Source organism: Sinocyclocheilus rhinocerous, unplaced genomic scaffold (genome assembly GCF_001515625.1).
Source record: "Sinocyclocheilus rhinocerous isolate Xijiao unplaced genomic scaffold, SAMN03320098_v1.1 scaffold2360, whole genome shotgun sequence".
NCBI lineage: Eukaryota > Metazoa > Chordata > Actinopteri > Cypriniformes > Cyprinidae > Sinocyclocheilus > Sinocyclocheilus rhinocerous.
In genome coordinates, this window is record NW_015630061.1 from 65036 (window position 1) to 82516 (window position 17481).

Below are 17481 nucleotides of genomic sequence, written 5' to 3' on the forward strand. Positions count from 1 at the left end.
GGTTGTAGTGAATGACGTGATTGACATTTGCTGGCTTTGGCCAGCCTCTAAGCTAACGCCTACGTGCCTGTATTGAATATGATTACGCATCGCTCCAGTGGAGTTATTGTAAGACAATTTGACATTATACAGTTTACACAAAACTTTTCCGTTTCCTTCTAATTCAAAATAATCCCACACCTTCTCGTCTTTCGCGTGGTCATTTTTTAACTCGCCGCAACTGACACGAAGAAAACGCATGTGAGGTCTGAGGTAAAAATGTAGTTTCCGCCCAGATAAACTTTTAAAAATAATATATTATTTTTCAAACTTTTTATTTTAACTTGTTATTTAAAATGTTTTAAATGCAATGTTAAAATGACGGTAATTTGAATGATAAAATCATGCTGTTGTTTTTTTTGTCGTGTAATCGACTATTGTTTTCAGTGTCGACTAGTAGGAGCTGTACCGTTTAGTCGACTAGAGCCGCACATCCCTACTCTAAACTAGCTTATATCACCGAGTCATTTGTGTTCTTCAGGCGCTTCACACTGGATCTCACAGCTCTGTTTAGTGTTGTGTGTCGAGACTCATCAGCGAGTAATGCATCTGCTCTAGTGAAGCTCGCAACCGCTGCGCTGTCGTTTGAACTTTGAGCCGAGCGATAAACGTTTCGTTCTGCTTCTGGTGCATAAACATTATATCGAACATTTATCAAACTCATGTTATCGGTTAATCAAGCAAAATTACATCGCGAGAATGACTGTCTGCCCTCTCACTATCAGTTTGAAGCCGTCTCTACGCCGTGGCTTTGCCTTGTTGAATATACTGTAAAAGGAGTGTATGTGAGAATGCAGTAAGACTCGGACATTCCTTTTACTCTGGTGTTTTGTGGTACTGGTGGTATTTCATCTGTGCCAGTGATGCATGCGAATACATTTCTTCCGTCGGTTCTCAAGGAAATGAGTGCATGAGAAACATCCCTTCAGAATGGCCATTGCATTCATGCAGTCAGTGGACATGACCGTAAATCTCAGCGCTGCAAAAACACATTGAAAGTTGAAACCTTTGACACAACAGCAGCAGACCAACAAACATAAAACGCTGTAATAGACACAGTTTGCTTTGTTAAAATTGTGCAGCTACAAAAGATCGCAGCGCACATTCTGAAAACCCTGCGCTCACATTAGAAAAAGCTGCATTTCTAGATCTTGCGTCTCTTGTGTGTTTCTGTGTGGATGCTTTATTCAATCGTCCTGCTGCCAGCAGAATTTCTGCTTCATTTACTAGTTTCTTCGCTGTTTTGTGCATGCACCTGTTGAATGTGAGAGCTGCTGCTTCATTGTAGTTTTTAGCTTTTTCCTCAGCAGCAGCACAACAACGTGTTGTGTGTTAATCATACCGTAGCGCTGTAAGTTGCTGAGTGATATATTTGGCATTTTTAATTCCTGGCATCGGTCAATATGTGCTCTAGAAAGGCAAACCCTGTAAAAAAAAACGTTGTGCGTTTTTCATGTACCGTTGACATTTGTAAATGCCGACATAATAGTAATTTTCAGGTAAACTATTCCTTTAATCATGGCAACCTTAACTGTGATCATGATCATGAAAGCGAACTGCAATCAGCCTTTCGTCTTCAAACAGATCAGTTCGCAACACATGCTGAAGAAGCAACCTGAAAGTGGTTTAAAGCAAAAGGAAGTGTCTTGTTCCAATGCTATAACATTTTGAGTCACTTTCTTATGTTTATATCTTTGTTGACATGTACCTATATTTACATAGCTGTGTCTAGCCGAGCTGGCATGTACAGGTGCATCTCAATAAATTAGAAGGTCGTGGAAAAGTTCATTTATTTCAGTAATTCAACTCAAATTGTGAAACTCGTGTATTAAATAAATTCAATGCACACAGACTGAAGTAGTTTAAGTCTTTGGTTCTTTTAATTGTGATGATTTTGGCTCACATTTAACAAAAACCAATCAATTCACTATCTCAACAAATTAGAAAATGGTGACATGCCAATAACTTTTCCACGACATTCTAATTTATTGAGATGCACCTGTATGGTTATCAGTAAAGGAGCAAGAGGTGCCAGTGAAGTGGCAGCCACAGCTTGATACGGTCTAGTGTTTCTTGTTCATTATCTTCCATGGCAGAAAAGATCTCCAACATTGTGATTTGCTCCATTGTTTTGGCAGAGCATCTTTCAGTCGAAAGGGCTGGGTAGGAGTTGGACTGGGTGTAAAATATTGATTTCTCAATTTTAATTGATTCTCATTTTATGAAACGATATTGATTCTTAAATCCCAAGAATTGATTAGTCTAGTTTTCAGTTAATGAAGGAAACATTGTAGTGCACCTCCCATCCAATAAATCGCAATAAGCTTTGTAATTTGTTGCTTTTGATAGGAAACAATGTCTCAGATTTCAAATTCTGTATGTTTTGTTACAATAGTCAAACAATAAATGCCGTTTTGGCGCTGTTTAATGTGCAGTGACGGTTCGCTGTAGCGCCTCGGTTCAGCTGATCATCTCCTCCACTTTGATATAGGGCTGAAACGATTAGTCGACATTATCGACAACGTCGACAATAAAACATTGTCGACAAATATTTTTGTTGTCGAGTAGTCGTTTGATCTCATATGACCTAATGCAGTGTTTCCCAACCGGGTGCCGTGTAAAAAATCATTTTTTAATATTTTTAAATGGCTAAAATGTAAAAAAAAGCGTATATTATATAATATTCATTTCTGATGTCGCCAATAATTAGAGATGCACTGAAATTCCGGCTGCTGAAAATAAGTTCACCGCTCAGGATTCACTGTCACGTGGTGTGACGCACTGCGTATTATCCCGTTTAGTTTTTTTTTATTAAGTTAATTTAGAAAAACGTTTGGAGCATTTTTTGTGCGTTAAATATAAGTTTTAGTTTTTTAAAGTAACGACCAAGCGGCCAGCGGCAGACAGTGAGCATATGTTTGATCAATTTATCCTTCTCAAATCATCACGACTTGACTAAAATAAAATCTATAGATATAAAACAGTTCAAGCATATAACAACGTTTAAACGTTAAACCTAGATAAATGTGCGCTATATCCAATAGTTTGTACGGAGAGTGGAAGCTAAAGCGTGCTCTGCAGGACATGGAGGCGCCAGCGCGATCACTTGTGTTTTTTTCAGTGGATACGCCGTTATTTTTGCTCAAAGGTAAGAGTAATACATCATTCGTAACTGTAAAGGGTCTACTTTTATTTGTGTGCACTCACAATATCAACAAAACGTTGTGCTTGTATAAAATAAAGAAATCAAACATGATGCGCTTTCTGCCGTCTCGTCTTCAACAGGAGCGCTTCACAAAAATTAACCGAAACTCAGCGAATACATGCCACATGCTCACAGACATGATAAATATATCTATAGAAAGCTTTAAATTACTTAACGAAATAAAACAAATCAAAAACAAAAACAAAAACTCTTTCATTATAATCATAATCCGTAAAGATGCATGAAACGTTAAGACAATAAACACAATAAATAAATGCAATTTATGAATGATGCAGTGTTAATTGGCACATCATTTATTACAGTACAGAAACTACAAAGTATATTTTCTACCTTATTCTGTGCAGAAAATTGAAATAATTGTTTGTAGTACAGGTGCATCTCAATAAATTAGAATGTCGTGGAAAAGTTCATTTATTTCAGTAATTCAACTCAAATTGTGAAACTCGTGTATTAAATAAATTCAATGCACACAGATTGAAGTAGTTTAAGTCTTTGGTTCTTTTAATTGTGATGATTTTGGTTCACATTTAACAAAAACCCACCAATTCACTGTCTCAACAAATTAGAATATGGTGACATGCCAATTAGCTAATCAACTCAAAACACCTGCAAAGGTTTCCTGAGCCTTCAAAATGGTCTCTCAGTTTGGTTCACTAGGCTACACAATCATGGGGAAGACTGCTGATCTGACAGTTGTCCAGAAGACAATCATTGACACCCTTCACAAGGAGGGTAAGCCACAAACATTCATTGCCAAAGAAGCTGGCTGTTCACAGAGTGCTGTATCCAAGTATGTTAACAGAAAGTTGAGTGGAAGGAAAAAGATGCACAACCAACCGAGAGAACCGCAGCCTTATGAGGATTGTCAAGCAAAATCGATTCAAGAATTTGAGTGAACTTCACAAGGAATGGACTGAGGCTGGGGTCAAGGCATCAAGAGCCACCACACACAGACGTGTCAAGGAATTTGGCTACAGTTGTCGTATTCCTCTTGTTAAGCCACTCCTGAACCACAGACAACGTCAGAGGCGTCTTACCTGGGCTAAGGAGAAGAAGAACTGGACTGTTGCCCAGTGGTCCAAAGTCGTCTTTTCAGATGAGAGCAAGTTTTGTATTTCATTTGGAAACCAAGGTCCTAGAGTCTGGAGGAAGGGTGGAGAAGCTCATAGCCCACGTTGCTTGAAGTCCAGTGTTAAGTTTCCACAGTCTGTGATGATTTGGGGTGCAATGTCATCTGCTGGTGTTGGTCCATTGTGTTTTTTGAAAACCAACGTTACTGCACCCGTTTACCAAGAAATTTTGCACTTCATGCTTCCTTCTGCAGACCAGCTTTTTGAAGATGCTGATTTCATTTTCCAGCAGGATTTGGTACCTGCCCACACTGCCAAAAGCACCAAAAGTTGGTTAAATGACCATGTTGTTGGTGTGCTTGACTGGCCAGCAAACTCACCAGACCTGAACCCCATAGAGAATCTATGGGGTATTGTCAAGAGGAAAATGAGAAACAAGAGACCAAAAAATGCAGATGAGCTGAAGGCCACTGTCAAAGAAACCTGGGCTTTCATACCACCTCAGCAGTGCCACAAACTGATCACCTCCATGCCATGCCGAGTTGAGGCAGTAATTAAAGCAAAAGGAACCCCCTCCAAGTATTGAGTACATGTACAGTAATGAACATACTTTCCAGAAGGCCAACTATTCACTAAAAATGTTTTTTTTATTGAAGTATGAAGTTCTTATGAAGTATTCTAATTTGTTGAGATAGTTAATTGGTGGGTTTTTGTTAAATGTGAGCCAAAATCATCACAATTAAAAGAACCAAAGACTTAAACTACTTCAGTCTGTGTGCATTGAATTTATTTAATACACGAGTTTCACAATTTGAGTTGAATTACTGAAATAAATGAACTTTTCCACGACATTCTAATTTATTGAGATGCACCTGTATGGTTATCAGTAAAGGAGCAAGAGGTGCCAGTGAAGTGGCAGCCACAGCTTGATACGGTCTAGTGTTTCTTGTTCATTATCTTCCATGGCAGAAAAGATCTCCAACATTGTGATTTGCTCCATTGTTTTGGCAGAGCATCTTTCAGTCGAAAGGGCTGGGTAGGAGTTGGACTGGGTGTAAAATATTGATTTCTCAATTTTAATTGATTCTCATTTTATGAAACGATATTGATTCTTAAATCCCAAGAATTGATTAGTCTAGTTTTCAGTTAATGAAGGAAACATTGTAGTGCACCTCCCATCCAATAAATCGCAATAAGCTTTGTAATTTGTTGCTTTTGATAGGAAACAATGTCTCAGATTTCAAATTCTGTATGTTTTGTTACAATAGTCAAACAATAAATGCCGTTTTGGCGCTGTTTAATGTGCAGTGACGGTTCGCTGTAGCGCCTCGGTTCAGCTGATCATCTCCTCCACTTTGATATAGGGCTGAAACGATTAGTCGACATTATCGACAACGTCGACAATAAAACATTGTCGACAAATATTTTTGTTGTCGAGTAGTCGTTTGATCTCATATGACCTAATGCAGTGTTTCCCAACCGGGTGCCGTGTAAAAAATCATTTTTTAATATTTTTAAATGGCTAAAATGTAAAAAAAAGCGTATATTATATAATATTCATTTCTGATGTCGCCAATAATTAGAGATGCACTGAAATTCCGGCTGCTGAAAATAAGTTCACCGCTCAGGATTCACTGTCACGTGGTGTGACGCACTGCGTATTATCCCGTTTAGTTTTTTTTTATTAAGTTAATTTAGAAAAACGTTTGGAGCATTTTTTGTGCGTTAAATATAAGTTTTAGTTTTTTAAAGTAACGACCAAGCGGCCAGCGGCAGACAGTGAGCATATGTTTGATCAATTTATCCTTCTCAAATCATCACGACTTGACTAAAATAAAATCTATAGATATAAAACAGTTCAAGCATATAACAACGTTTAAACGTTAAACCTAGATAAATGTGCGCTATATCCAATAGTTTGTACGGAGAGTGGAAGCTAAAGCGTGCTCTGCAGGACATGGAGGCGCCAGCGCGATCACTTGTGTTTTTTTCAGTGGATACGCCGTTATTTTTGCTCAAAGGTAAGAGTAATACATCATTCGTAACTGTAAAGGGTCTACTTTTATTTGTGTGCACTCACAATATCAACAAAACGTTGTGACTACTTAATGAAATAAAACAAATCAAAAACTCTTTCATTATAATTATAATCCGTAAAATGGAAACTTATCTAAAGGCACGTAATGAGGAGATGGCGAGTCAGGATCGACATCTTCATCTTTGCGACACCGACTCAGAAAACACTAGTAATTACTAATTATTAGTAAATAATTCAAATATCTCCTTACTGTTTCCCCCGGACACATTCATGGTAATTACTTTTGCCAGTGCTTTGTGGCAAGCTTAAGGCTATTGTGTGCATTTGAACGCAGAACTGTTCAGCTGCGCTGACGGCACGCACCATACATGCTGCTGGACACTGAACACCGTCGAGCCGCTCTTACAGTCACGGCAGCATGGTCTCCTGTTGTTTCCACAAGCGCGGCAATTTTTTTCATCACTAATTGATGGATGTCTAAAATATAAAAATAAGAAGAAGCCTAAAACAGGCCCGAGGCCCGGCCCGCGTCTGCCGTGAAAATTGGCCCGAAGCCTTGCCCCAGGGGCGTAAAAAAGCTTGTGGCCCGTCGGGCCCGGGCTGCAGGGCTCTACCGTTCATGCTCATCAGAACAGCAAAGTCCACTCAAACATTGAGTCGACAGGAAACATCTATGTAGTACAGTATTGTTTCTATCTGCAATAGCTCTACTGTAACATGGTGTGGTATATGGGCAACTCTGGAAACACTGCCCTCTCATTCATTGATCTGTTAACCGCTATGCTTTGTGTCCTCTGATAATAATAGCTTTCTAGGACTAAACATTATTTGGATAATTGGTAAAAAAAAAAAATCTCTTAATAGCCCTACTGTTAGACCTACCTGAAAAACTAAAAAGCTATTTATTTAAGTTTTAGGCCTATCGTTATTTTTTATTTTTGCTATCATTAGTAATTTCTTTATTTGTTCTTATTTTATTACTGACTGCTTACTTGTCATTTTTTATTCAATTCAAAGTTTGAAATCAAGCTATCTCGTGCTACTGCACCAAAATTACCCCACTGTAAAATTAAAAAAACACTGAGTGATAAAGTCCAGTCACGTCACCTTTATTTATTTAGTACTTTATGCAATAGATGGCCTTAAATCAAGCAGCTTTACAGTATTAAACATGAAAAACCAGAGTCAATGTCGCTTTATTTTACTTTATTTTCTGTTATAACGCAGCTCTCCAGTGTTGGAGCTAGCTAATGATAACATCTTTTTACTAGTGGGGGGAAACAAGTTTAATTAAAGTTGTTAAAGTTTGGTTTGCAGAGATCAAAGCTTGATCTAGCTCAGGACTGTTTTGATTATCATAACCCTATACGGTATTTTAAGAGCGATTGTTGTGAATAAAATAGCTTATCCAAAAATAAAACGTCTTATCACTTAACCTTTATTTTGTTTCTTATCCATATGACTTACAAAAAGAGATTTTAGGCAGAATGATGTGTCATTCAGCTACTTTTTCATATAGCTAATTAAATGGTGAATAAGAGTTTCTCTGCCACCTCATTTTGTGTGCCAAAATATTTTTGTATAATTAATTGTATAATTGTAATTAAATAATATGACTTTCAAAAGCTGAAGTGATTACCTTAATTTATTTGTTAGAATATGTATAACTCAATATTTTAATTAATTGCAAAAGATAAATAATAAAAAAATGTCTACTGATTAATCAGCGAAATAATCGATGATTAGTCGATTAATCGTTCTAATAATTGTTAGGTTGATCGATTTATCAAAATAATCGTTTGTTGCAGCCCTACTTTAATAACAGTTTCAGCATGAAATAAACATGAATGAACATCTGAAGGTAGGCTAAAAGAAAGAGTAGAACTTGCCGAAATCCATATTCTGTCATGTAATCGCTCAGTGTTTCAGCCATGGAAAGATGTCAGTATAACAGCTTGGAAACAATGTCACGTAATGTCACATTTTCCTCAGAAAAAAAAAACATATTCGGTGACCATAAACTCATTAGTCAGCTAGAAAAATAAGCACTCAACTTTGAGTGTATTCTAAGCGTTTGTATATAAACCAGTTAATTTAAACCTTCAATGTTATAGTAATATAGTGCAAACTGACTCATGTATATTTCACAGCATTAGATGAGAATTTTTATTTTTTTCTTGAGAATTTGCCATGTACTGTAGCCTACTTGATATCTATCCAAAATAATTAAGTTGAATCGCAAGCTTGTGAATCAAAATCGAATTGTGAAATCTGTGTCAATTGTAGGGCCCGACCGATATATCGTTTTGCCGATATTATCGGCCGATATGAGCCTGTCGCTGATATATCGGTGAATATGCCGCCGATATGAAATTTTTTTTACAGAGCATATAACGCAGATAAAATGCTTGAAATGGTGTAATTACTTAGTTTGTCCAGCAGAGCGCGCTCTATTGTTTGCTACTGCAGACCTGGATGAAACGCTTTAAAGCTTAAGTCTATGGAAAACCATTGAAACTTTGAACGGCCATATCTCCATAACGGCGCGGCGAATCTGCACCAAATTCGGGGGATCCCTTCAGCGCGAGGAACCCTCTCGAACGCCGAATTGAGTGTACGTCTAGAGGCCCGCTTTCGAATGAGACCACCCCTGCGTGGATAGCCCCCGGGGTTCGGGAGTTATGGGTGGTTAAATTCGCGGTCTGGCGCCGACTGATCTAGCGATCCCGGGGGGCTACAGGCGCGCGGAGGGTGGCGTTCGAGAGGGCTCCTTGAGCTGAAGGGATCCCCCGAGTTTGGTGGAGATCCGCCGGCGCGTTCGCGAGATAGTGACACCAGCGCAATAAAGTTGAATGGAATTTAATTTAATTAAAGTTGGATAAACTTCAACTTTACTGTTCAGTGCACTGATGTCAGACTCATTTTGGATAATAAAGTTTGTTAAATTGTTAAATGCCCTTACATATCTCTGTCACGTCATTATAAGTGTTGATCACCACATTTGAGTTATCATTGCAAAAAATGTGTTTGTATATATATTCTGTTTATGTATATACTATATATATATAGTACCAGTCAAATATTTGGACACATGAATGGGAAAGTGTCCAAACTTTTGACTGGTACTGTACTATAATATACATACACACTATCGGCCGATATATCAATATCTGCCTTTTTTTACTCCCTAATATCGGTATCGGCCCCAAAAAACCCATTTCGGTCGGGCTCTAGTCAATAGCTCTACTTATGTGCACAAGTGTAAATTGAGACTGTTTAGTCAGCATTGTATATAAAGTCTTGGTAAAAAGTGAGGAAAATCAATGTATTGCATTGTTTATATTATCTTAGATTGAGTTTGAATGAAGTCATCTCTGGTTTGTCGACGACATGCGGAGGCTGTGAAAAGATCATGTTTTTATCTTGAGCAAAGCTAGCATTTGTGCATCAGGATTCATGTGAATGTGAGTCCCTCCCACTGAAAATGAACTGGGAACTTGCGGTAAAATAGGCTGCCTGTAATGAAGAGCATATTTGTTTTTGTGAAAGACGTGCAGCTCTTGGATCGTTCCACACATTTGGGCATTATCTGTTAATTACTTATTACTCCTGCTTTGCATTGGGCCTTGAGCACTAGGGATGTCAAAATGGCTGAAAAACTAAATGCAAATTTTGTACTTAAATATGATCAATATTCAAAATTAAAAGGCATAATTTCAGTTAGGGAGAAAACGCTTTTGTCTTCTCTCCTGAACGACCGTACTGTATCAGTGCATTCTCTTAAAGTGACAGCACTTTCTTAATATTAATCAAACAGCAACAACAAAGAAATCACTCACTGCTCTTGACTGAATAGCTTTTGTAACTTTAATAAAGATTCATCTTTAATGTACACAGTCAAATATGCAATGCTATTTTACATTTCATTACTTTATTCAATTTCTGTACCTGAAAACTAATGTTAGACCTACCTAGAAAAACCCTGAAAGCACTGTTTATTTTATTTGTATCTTTACTCTATTGTATTCATTCGTGCTGTTGCTGGTAGTTAGATAGATTGTTCTTATTTTCATTATTTTTATTTGACAGTATAGTTTTTCCCTAAAGCACATACCGAACCGTACCGAAACCGCGACTCTAAAACCGTGATACGAACCGAACCGTGAGTAAGTTGAACCGTTCCAGCCCTAACGACTATCTTTGAAAAAAGTGCATAATGTTTATAAACCATATATAATTAAGTTGCTTAAACAATTAGAAACAAAACAGCATCATGTATTTATAGTTTAATACAAAGAGCCGAAAACCAATCACAAAGAGTACTTTCATCATTTAAAAACATGAGATGCAGTGGGATGGAGGAAAAACCACCATAAAGTCTCGAGACGTGTTTTTTAAGAACTTACATTAATATTACTCGGCTTTCTAAACATGCGGCTCTTGTGCGAGACGCGAGTGCAGCGGTGATAGATGTCCCTCTAGAGAAGGTGGTAAATATGTGTTCTGTGTGGACGGCTTGGTTTCAGTTTTGCTGTAGATCTTCTCCTTCCACAATATTTTGAACAACGCAGCAGCGCCGCATCTTATGGGTTCAGGATAGACTAACAAAAGAAATTAAGTTGCTTAAACAATTAGAAACAAAACAGCATCATGTATTTATAGTTTAATACAAAGAGCCGAAAACCAATCACAAAGAGTACTTTCATCATTTAAAAACATGAGATGCAGTGGGATGGAGGAAAAACCACCATAAAGTCTCGAGACGTGTTTTTTAAGAACTTACATTAATATTACTCGGCTTTCTAAACATGCGGCTCTTGTGCGAGACGCGAGTGCAGCGGTGATAGATGTCCCTCTAGAGAAGGTGGTAAATATGTGTTCTGTGTGGACGGCTTGGTTTCAGTTTTGCTGTAGATCTTCTCCTTCCACAATATTTTGAACAACGCAGCAGCGCCGCATCTTATGGGTTCAGGATAGACTAACAAAAGACTAACATTTTTTCATGTATATATATATATATAAAAAAATTCTCTCCAGACATTTTGTTGTTTTTAATTTTTCTGTATTTTGTTTAAGATTCAGTGCAAATTCAATATCAAATATGGTGGTAATCACATTAGTGCAGACAAACTGTGATATTGCTTACTAACACAATGTTTTAATAAACTATTGTTATTATTTGAGAAGTACATTCTACTGTACAGTAGTAATTTAGAAATTGTTATTATTGTTTTTTTAGTAATTATTTATTTTCTACCAAACGTTAAATCCATAAAGGTTTTTATTTAGGCAGGAAAGCAGAGGTGGACCGAGACCAGCCTCTGTGCTTCTACCACTGAACAAACCAAAGCATGTGCCTTTGACTCATCACATTATAGCCTGGACGTCACTGACTCTCATGAGACTCTGACAGCAGTTCAGTCTCTGCTCGCGGAGCCCTGTGTGAACTCCAGAAGCACACTAGCTGATATGCTGTGAGGAGTTTATTCAGTGTGCTGGAGCTGAAGTCTGCAGGACTCTGGTTTATCATCACTCTGACATAATCAACATGTGATGGTGATGAAAACATCCCGCATATGAAGCTAGAGATAAAAGATTACAATCAGGAAAATCAGCAGCACTGTGTTGTATATCTTTCTAAATGCTCTCTCATTTTGTGGAGACTAGCGTTGTCACTGGACCAGAACTGCAGTATTGGTACTAGGGCTGTGCGATATGGACAAAAAAAACCTATCACGATTTCTTTGATCAATATTGGGATTTCGATTTTAATCACGATTTTGACACAGACATGCTTTACAGTCATTTATGCATTCAGTGTGAATTTGAAACATATTTCCAAAAGAAAACCAATTAGAGCGTCGATTAATCGCACAACCCTAATTGGTACCAATACCAGGAAAGTTTCACCGTTCTCTGAGACAAATTATTATTATTTTTTTTAATTTCACTCTTTGAAAATAAAAATAAATGAAATTTTACACGTTAACTATCACAAATATATCTGTCATAATTACTAGGGACGCACCGAAATGAAAATTCTTGGCCGAAGCCGAACACAGAGTTTTTTCTCCATGTATTTTGCCAAATTTTTTTTCACCATTGCATAAATTAAAAAGCCAAAATCAAGCAGCCTTGCTGAGAAGAGACTTCTTAAAACATTAGAAAATATGACAGATCCTAATTTGAACACTACGTGTGAATGTTGTAATAAATGTATTAAAACAGAGCTGTTGTAATGATTATTATCATTATTATTGTCTTACTTTTTATTTTATTTTACAGAACAACAGTAAAATTACAATACTAACATTTATGAATGTTGATAAGAGTTCTTGCTTTTTCTCAACTTTTATTTTGGCGGAAACGCGCAGGAAGACCTCAGGGCTTATTTTTGTTGATAACAGATTTATAAATGAGTCTCATTACGAATACGTCGTACGTATCGCATTGTCACATGCCTTGTAAAAATTCATAAAAATGTGACTGAGCAACTGACGACTGTATCAGCGCAGATGTTCCTCGCGCTTCGGACTCCTAACCCTGGTTAACAAGCAGATCTGCTGCTGCGTGTATTAGAAAACATAACGTTCTGCAGTGTATCTACTAATTGTTTAAGGCCATTTCAATCATCATACAGTAACCAGCAACAATCACCCCTTCCTCTTCTCACTGAAGACATGCGCTGCAGTGCTAAACAGTCTCTCGCTGTCGGTGCTTGTAATGATTATTGCGTCTTTCTCCGACAGTTTAAATGCTTCCACACTGCTGACCTGTGTGCTGCATTGGTGCGCGCCTCTCACTCTGCGCTGGGTGCTATTTGATCACGTCATATCATTGTTCGGTACAATTTATTCTGTCTTTTCGCTTATTCGGAAATAATAATTTCGGTTGCCGAACATTCGGTGCATCCCTAATAATTACGGTTCATAGCTGCACACATGCGTTTGTTGCTCTCGTGATTTCGTCCCGCTCACTGAACTTACATCCGTTTGGGAGAGAAACGCAAGCCGTTATTAGTGTTCACCGCACCGCCAGAAAGATGCTTTAAGTGTGTGGATTCATATGTTGTTTGTTCAGTGTTATTTTAATTTGAGTTCAGAACTGAAAGAGCAGAATGAAACGCTCTTGCGCACACAGCTGTGCTGCGAATCCACCTAGCGTCCAAATCTAAATGTTGATCAAACTGAATCGAATCCTGCTTACGCTGAACGAGAGAAGGCAACAGCTGCATTTTAAGAAACATTACAGTTTTTAGGTCTGATGTACTAAAAAACAGCTGATTTATACAGTCAAATATACAGAAATATACAGTCGATTCATTTAACAATAGCATTGAAGTAAGAAATACTACAGAAATTGAATGATCAAATGTAAAAAATACAACTGGGTAACACTTTATAAAAAGTACAGTTAACATGGCACTTAACTCATTTGCAAACTAGTAAGCCAATTCATAAACACATTTGGTCTGATGTACTAAAAAACAGCTGATTTATACAGTCAAATATACAGTAGATCCATTTAACAATAGCATTGAAGTAAGAAATACTACAGAAATTGAATGATCAAATGTAAAAAATACAACTGGGTAACACTTTATAAAAAGTACAGTTAACATGGCACTTAACTCATTTGCAAACTAGTAAGCCAATTCATAAACACATTTTAATTAATAAATGTGCTTAACCTAAACACATTTAGCATAAATATGAATTCATCGTTTATAAAATATGCTCTCTCTGTTTTTAATACATGGATATACTGTGTACGAATAGTGAGTTGTTTGTTCACTGTCACAGTAGTTAACGTTATTACTGTTTAATTAGCCCACAGGCCTATGTAAAGAGTTACATAACTTGCTAACCAAACCTGGGTCATGGGAAATACTAAATTAAAGGCATAGTATTTTGCATTAATATTAAGTGTTTCTGAAATCTTTACAAATACATGAAACGTCAGTGTGTATCGATTCACTTTACACAAACATTACTATGATTTAGTAACCGTCAGCTAACGCACGGCTCTGGTAAATAGACACGCATCTGATTTATTTTAATCGAGCTGTTCACATTCACTAAAGACATGACTGACTGTGTTTATGTGTGTATTCACAAAGACGGCATTTTGACATTGTATTTGATTTGAATTTATTTAGTGTGCGTTTGGCCATTCAGGCTCAATAAGATAACTCAATGCAGGCATTTATCGTATATCACCCAGCCCTATTATTTTGCTTATTATTTGACTAATCCTCTTTGCAGGGCTTCAGACAAAAAAATCGAGTAAGGAGCCACTGGCTCCTATAAGAAAAAAACTTGGGCGCAAAATTATTTTTGTAGGTGCCACAGAATAAACATGTTTTATTTATTTTGTTATTATTATTATATATTATATTTATATATTATTATATGTATATATTTTTTTTACATTTTAATGTTTCAATCATACTGTCATGTGTTTGTCTCACCTTTTCTTGACTTTATCAGCATTTTAACCCATCTTGTAGATGACCTGGGAACTAAACATCTTTTCCAGCTTGAAATATACAGTCACACATAGTTTATTACACAGAATCTGTACCAGTATCACGGACCGTAAGCATCACTTGGCCACTGAGTGTAGTTTGGGCTCCTCCTGTAAATGTTGTCATGTGTCTTTCACACGTTCAGTCTGTTTTTCTTCATTAGTAAAATGCAATTTTATAGGAGTTGAATCCTGTTGCAGTTTGTTCAAGTTGTGCACGAAATAGACGCACGTCTCCGTCATGTCGATCTCTCTCGCGCTGCTCAGCTCAGCTGTTTAGCAGGTGTGCGTCAGAGATGAGGACTGATTCAAACTCTTTCCCAATAACACTTTGATGCGCATCGTCTCAGTTTAATACGAGAACATTACAAAAGATGTGATTGCAAAAAGGCATTATATGCACATTTTTAAGTCATAACATGTAAATATTATATGTAGTCGCCAGTGCAACCTCAGCAAAAACTTTGAGGACTAGAAATGCAGAACCTTTGTAGATGTTGCTTAGGCTTTAGGCTTTATAATGCTTGTTCTGAATGAAATGTGCACAGAGCATCATTTTCAAACCCTTGGCTTGTTTAATGAATACAGATGCATGTTTTTTGGTAAAGTGATAATTTTCTCAAAGGGAACTGAAAAATAACGTTTAAATCATTTTCCTTATGGTCAACAAACACACTAAAACTGAAGAGTTTGCCAAGTGGTCTGAGAACTTCAGTACGAGATCTGTGACTGTCTTACTAAACCGTTTAGTTCACACTAGACAACAGACCGTTCAGATTGAGACACGTTACCAGAAATCTGAAGGTGCGGCAGATGATCACTTTAGTAGGTGCTTTATGTCTTTAATTTCTCAGTGAACATCATAAATCACTCTTAAAGCCCTTATTAATATATAACGCCGTTTTCTTTTTAAGTCCAAGCAAAAAGCCCGTTGTGTTGTGTATCAGCAGTGCCGATGGGACGGATGAACTGGCTGCCTGAGTCTCAAACAACCAAACATTAGAGGCACTATATAAACGCTACATTGCTTGTGTTTTGCAGTTCTTTAGCCTCGGGGTAGAAACTGTCCCTCGTCTCCTCCCTCTTTCCTTTTCCAAAACAGATTGCACAACAGATGTATACAATAACTAAGCCAGTGCAAGAGTCTCTGGGCTAATAGCTGAAATTGCTGTGTAAAAGAGTTTTTTTGTTTTCTCACAGAAAACCCTGCCTTCCCAAAGTTACTTTTTTACTGCATATATGAGGTTAATCAGAGTTTTTCAATAGCAGCAAGCATTTAGGCACAGATTTACATGAGCTAATATCCTGCGTCACTCACTTAGTAAGCTTATTAAGGACAAATAAACAAAGTAAAGACACAAATGAGATAAAGAGTGGCTCATGTTTTTCAGAAAGGTCTGTCAGGAACATGAGAGCAGTGACTGAGCTCCAGCCGATCGAAGTCAGTCCTGAGAAAACTCAAGATGAAGTTTTCTGAAGAATCACCAGCAACGTTGCATTGTTTCCTCCACTTGCTTTCATAATATTAATTACTGTATTAATGATCACTATATAGCCATTTTTATTTGATCTTTGATATTAGAAATAAAGAGTAGATGCAAACAACAACAACAGTAGAACAAATATAAGAAAGAAACAAATAGGCCTAGTGCATTATTTTTTTCATTTTACATCCAAACCAAAGCATTGAAGTAAGAAAAACAAATAATGAAAAAATGTAAAAATCACTTCTGTGTGTTCATTACAAATAAATTGATTATTAAAACTAGAAGCGAGTAGCCTACTCTTAGAAAACGTACAAATAAAGATAATTTTTAGATGTTTAATTACTATTTGGAGCATTAGGATTGCTAGACGGGGGCTTAATGAACTCACTTTTGTGAAAACCTGAAACTCGAGCAAAATCTTTGTTTTTTTCTTTTCGCATTCACACTCATTTTGCCAGCATGGGTCACATATAATCACCAGTTCTATCAATGAATCCTTTCACGAATTGCTGAATAATTATGTGAAATCCCCATATATAGCAGACGAGCTGAATGAGACGCAGATTAACTCTCTGCCAGCAGGTGGCGCTTATGAACAGCAATGATACAGTGTTTCCTTGGTTACCGCTGTAAACAAAGCAGCGCTGCACTTATGAACACTACTTTAATATGCATTATACAGAGGCAAGATGAAAAGAAAATACCACGTAAACTTTTCTAAAGACAGTAAGTTCCCCTCAGAGATACATTCATATAAACTCCTACTCCAGTTGTATCGCGATTTGTTTAGCATCTCAACCGATTTGAATCATCACATATTTGAATCAATTTTCGACCGGCTCGCGGTTAATCGTTACATCCCTAGTAGCCATGCAAAGTTAAAACAGTTTGAACTTTTAGAAAACACGTCACGAATTTGTGGAGGTTTATTCCTTTTCACTGCATCTCATGTGTTTAAATGCAATCTGTGTGAATGATGCTTCGGCTCTTTAGATTAAGCAATGCATACATGCATGATGCTGTTTTGATCATAATTGTTTATGGAATTTACCAAATTATATTTGATTTATATGAGTTAATTTAGACGTAATGCAC

The 17481-nt window shown here is 37.1% G+C and overlaps 1 protein-coding gene across 5 annotated transcripts in view; it reads left to right on the forward strand.

Annotated features, from left to right (window-relative positions):
- The window catches only part of tab2 (TGF-beta activated kinase 1 (MAP3K7) binding protein 2), a 48505-nt gene that overhangs the window by 5774 nt on the left and 25250 nt on the right, over window positions 1-17481 (forward strand). The gene's annotated exons all lie outside the window — the stretch shown is intronic.